This window comes from Bombus bifarius, unplaced genomic scaffold, assembly GCF_011952205.1.
Source record: "Bombus bifarius isolate JDL3187 unplaced genomic scaffold, Bbif_JDL3187 scf7180000009250_frag, whole genome shotgun sequence".
Lineage (NCBI taxonomy): Eukaryota > Metazoa > Arthropoda > Insecta > Hymenoptera > Apidae > Bombus > Bombus bifarius.
Genome location: NW_022884993.1, coordinates 576 through 5,780, shown reverse-complemented (window position 1 = coordinate 5,780; position 5,205 = coordinate 576). Strand labels below are relative to the sequence as shown.

Here is a 5,205-nt window from a genome sequence, read left to right as displayed (position 1 = left end):
ATGTGCGTGCCATTCAATCGGATATTAGGTGGTTTCCGCTTTCGTATTGTAAATGTAATGTGGTTAAATTGACTGGGGTTTGCTTTTATCTTGCAGTCATTTTTCTATTTTTCTGATAAGTTCTGGTAGTAATATGACTGCTGTTTCTGGATTAGAGTGTTTGTGTTACGTCGAAGGCACGGGGAGTAGTGAAATTAAGAAATCACTGTTCATTTCCTCGCGTCGTTCGAATGATTTCGCTTAGGTTTAAACGTTTCACGAGCAAGGTAAGAAAAATTCAGACGTTTATTATGTGAATTCAACAGAGTGGCGGTTAAGAATGTTGGGACAGAGTGTGATATAACGACTCTCGATTGACGACTCTTGACTCTTCGGTGGCTAACCGAGGATCAACGGCTGCGGTGCCGAAGAAATACTCTGTGGTGTTTAACGGTATATTTATTAACAATGCTCGCTTTCGACTTTTTACGTACAACTCTCGATTCCAACTGACGATTCTCTGCCCTCGGTTACAACTCAACTGTTTTCTTGATCCGTTTCGTTTCTTTTTGTCATCCGTTAATATCCCTACTACGCACACGTTCGTTACGCGTCCGCCACCGTTGCCATTGTCACGTAAAATTGATACTTGGGTTTGAAGAGGAAAGAAAGCTGAGTCGCGTAACCCAACTATTAATTTTCTTTTATCGAACTTATAATTTTGGCACTTATAATAATAGTATAACACTGAACCGTAAAAAGGGTGTTGTACAAGAATAGCAATTAGAACAAGAACTGCCCGAGCTGGGTGAAGCCTCGGTTTATATACGTTTTGGTTTGAGGATGTTGAGAGGGGCTCGGTGTAGGTTATGATGTAGAAAAGTGTCCGAAGGTCGGGGGTCGATGTCTTGTCTCTGATGTAGGTTGAGATGTGATTGATGTCACACCATCTACGCCTTCTTCCAAATATTCGGCGGAAGAACCGTACGGATATCGGTAGCTCATTAGGCCTGTCGGCATTTGCGCTTCGGTGATACCGTTGGAAAGTTTTGTTGCCGAGTGCCGCGAAGCCCTATTCAAGTTTTCCGACCCTTTCTGCTTCTCGGCATTTGCGCTTTATCGCCGACATTGTCTGTATGTCGGCGATCTTTCCGCGTTACTATAATAGACATCAAAGAAGCCGTTCTACAGTGTCACCTGACTGGTACAGTGTCACGTAAAATTTATGATAAAAAAGGAGTAACTTAACTTGACCGTGTTTTTATAATTTTATAATTTTGTTTTTATAATTTATAATTTTATTCGCGAAAATGATTAAGTATAATATTACAATGAAGTTCAAATCACGGCCAAACTGTACACAAGACTGAACTCAAAACTAAAAAAGACTCTTCTTGGTGGAATGCTTGCGATTTTTATAGGTTGCGTTTGTTGGTGTTGAGGGGCAAGGGGCGGCGGATCCTAATTGCCCTACGTAATGGGGAAAATGTAACGTTGGGCCATGTGCAAAGGTCAAGTCAGGTAGTATGGAATGACGTGGATTTGGATATGGTCGTTGTCACGACAGCCGTGTCGTCCGTGAATGTTGGTATTTTGCTGTTGGTAGTTATACGCAATCCATTGAAACTAAATAGTTTCAAAATTGAAGTAGGCGAGAAAATTAGAGTATTATGATGGTGCAGGTCGAAAGGGCCTGATTTCCTATACAAAAATAAGTCGAGGATGAAGTGACAATTTTTGACACAAGACTTGGTTTTCCAGAAAATCAATTATGAAGTTCGGTCCACTTGACTCCGCTACTTTTTAAGTATACGCGTATCTACATGACGGAACTTCACAATTCATTGTTTGGGAAACGAAGCCAGGAAAAATTTTATAAATCTGTATGCACGTCTAAAAATACCATTTATCCTCATACATACACGTATGTTTTCTTAAATATTGTGTCTATTCGATAACATGAAATAACAAAACTGATCACTAAAGCTAACGCTCACACCGCGTTGAAAGTACTCGGTCTCGTCTGATCACGAAAGTCAAGCAGCGCTGGGCACGGTTAATACTTAAACGGGTGACCGCTTTGGAACTCCGTGTGGTGTTGGCTCTTCTTACTTTTCTTAACACTTAGCCATCCGAACCATCGGATCTCTCCTCTGTGGAGAACATCGATGAGTGACCGAACGCGGGGAGATCTCCCTTTTTGATTTTAGCGACGCATTTTCTTTGTTGTTGTTGTAATTATCAGTTATTGTTTACCTGGAATTGTTTCCAATTAATTGCGACTCTTTTTCCGCTTTTATAAAGTGCAACATGTAATAAAATACACCAATTTAGTGTTCTTAAAATTAATTAAAAAGTTACACTATCAGTTATGACTAAGTAAAGTTATAGTCGAACAATACCACACTGTAAAAAAATATTAAAATGCATTATGAATTTTCAACTTCACTTTCAAGTCGTTTCATTTATCTTTAGTCATCTTTAATGTTTTTAATTTTACCTATATCTCCTTATACTTTTAATTTGATGTTTTGTATAAACAATATGTGAAATCGTTAAACAAAATCATTACCGCAAAATATAATTGACCACTTAAATAATTTTTAGACTTCTTTGTTTTTCAAGTATTAGCGAATATAAGTCCTCCTTACTTGGAAAAATGCACGGTGGACAGCGTATAGGTTAGCCTGTGCGAGCGCGGTTGGCTAAGTGTTAATAAGCTGTATAGTCGTATACATCGAGAAAATATCTTTTTAGCATCAAACGATTATCACCATACGTTGTATCATTCTCGCATACACGTTTACTTATACAGGGTGGTTGGTAACTGGTGGTACAAGCGGAAAGGGGGTGATTCTACGCGAAAAAAGAAGTCGAAAATATAGGATAAAAATGTTTCGTTTGAGGCTTTGTTTTCAAGAAAATCGACTTTGAATTTTCGCTCGGTACGTGCGTACTTTAGCACATCTTGTTATAACGGATCTCACTGTAGATCGTTGTCTCGATGGAAAAATTAAAGAAAAAAAAAAAATTAAAAAAAAATTGTATTCTATATTTTCGACTTATTTTTTCGCGTAGAATCACCCCCTTTCCGCTTGTACCACCCATTACCAACCACCCTGTATATTGCTTTGTTTATATTTTCCGATAATGTTATATGTATTCAATATTCGAAATTGGAGAACGTACAAGTATTATACATACGTATGTCGTTTGAAAGAATGCAAAGATACATGTGCCGAAAATTGTGACACAAACCGAAGGACGATGATTCCCTGTGCGTGGCGAAAATGAAGTCGAAAATGTAAAATGACATTTTCCGCTTTGTTTTCGCGAAAATCAATTATGAAATTGCCCCTACTTAACTTCGCACTCCATTTTCTTGAAAACGATGCCGGACAAGATTTTACATATCTTTCTTATCCTCCTACATAATTGTACGTTGTAAATATTTTTTATTGAATAATATTAAATAACAAAATTGATTGCTTCAACTAACGCTCATTCCGAGCTGAATGCATTCTTTCTCGTCAGAGTGCTGTGAACCCCCAGCAGGTCCTATCTCACTGGCAAAAAATACCAGGCGTAAGATTTGTTAGTGAGTTTGCCAATTTATGCAGTGATATTCAATAACGAAAAGTGATAAATAATGCTCACTAGAAAAACAATCAAGAAAATAAGAGAAGGAAAGAAGATAGATAGAATGAAAGAAGCAACCAAAAGAATAATATAGCATAAGTGGGTCAAGAACTTTCTTGGCAACACAAGCTTTGGCACCCAAAGGACGCGGAAACTCAACCATTCGCCAAACCTGACCAAGGGAAACAACAGGGCAGAGAGTAGCCAGGAAAGTGTAAGCAAAGAGGAAAGTACAACAGGAGACGCGGATCGCCGAAAAAACGAAACCATAAATTCAGCCGATAGCTCCCCATTATCAGCAATCAGCAACGCCCTCAAATAATAACAATAAAAGAATCCACAATAATAAGGAAAAAGAACGAAAACCTACGAAATAAAGCAAGTAGGCATACGGCCTCTCAGGAGAGGAAATCACAAGTCTGAGAGAGAATAATAAATGGACCGAGAAATGTATCATAACCAACGACACCCTCAACGTCCCTGGCGCAGTCCAGCGAAATGGACAACGCAGTGGGCCCATCTCCAGCGACAACGCTGCCGAGAAGCCAGACACAACCCGGACAGGCCACTAGCCTCTGCAAGGAAGAACGCAGACACCACTGTCCCTACAAATAGAGACAACCCGCTCCCAATAAACATCATCCTCCAAGACACGAAGGGCACGGTAAAACTGGTTGAAGAGGCTCTAAACACAGTCACTCCACTTTAAACGAATACACGCAGATAAACACGTGCTATTCCTACGAAATATACCAGACTAACAAAATGAAAGACATCCTAATTGCAACTAAGACAGCGATTACGCATATATACTCAATCAGGGAAGTACCACACGATCGTATTAAAAGGTCTAAACAATAGCTTCTCCGAGACAGAGATACTCGCAGAGTTGCAAGCACTACAGATGTCCGACGTCCAATTGATAAAGGTTTGGCGCTTCTCAACAAAAAGATCCATAGAGAACAATGTATTGCTCCCAATTTACATAATCCAAGAATTCCCACAAAGCAATATTAGTAACCTACTAAAAATGAACCGCATAAATTACTTTAGGGTAAAATGGGAAAAAGTCAGAAAAAATGACATAACGCAATGTCGCAAATGTAAACTGCATGGAGCCGCACGAGGCAAAATAAAAAAAGTGGACGCGGTAAATAAAGACGAAGTATACTGCGTGAACTGTAAAAACTACGGATATCCTGCGTTGTATAAAGGATGCCCAAAATTCGTTGAACTTTGCAAAAAAACTTTGCAAAAATATCAACAAATGCAAGGAATCAAAAACAAATGCGTTGCTCAAATAAGCCGCAAATTCATTCCGTAGTTAAAGTTCTCAGACATATTACGACAAGGAATAAGCCGAAACCAAGTCTCCGAAAACCAACCACATCTAACAAATTTATTACCGCGCGTAATGCAAAATCCAAATCCAATTAAAACCATACCCCAACTGGACATAATAAACTTATCGAGGTCTTCAAAAAAAGCATGTTCAAAGCCCTAAATGAACAACAAACACAATTAAACGAACTAAAACAATCATTAAAAACGCAGGAAGAATGGATTGACTCTTGCCCAAAAGGAGTC

The 5,205-nt window shown here is 38.9% G+C and overlaps 1 pseudogene; it reads left to right on the top strand.

Annotated features, from left to right (window-relative positions):
• Positions 1-1,964: 1,964 nt before the first annotated feature.
• Positions 1,965-2,083, top strand: LOC117214892 (annotated as a pseudogene).
• Positions 2,084-5,205: the final 3,122 nt, after the last annotated feature.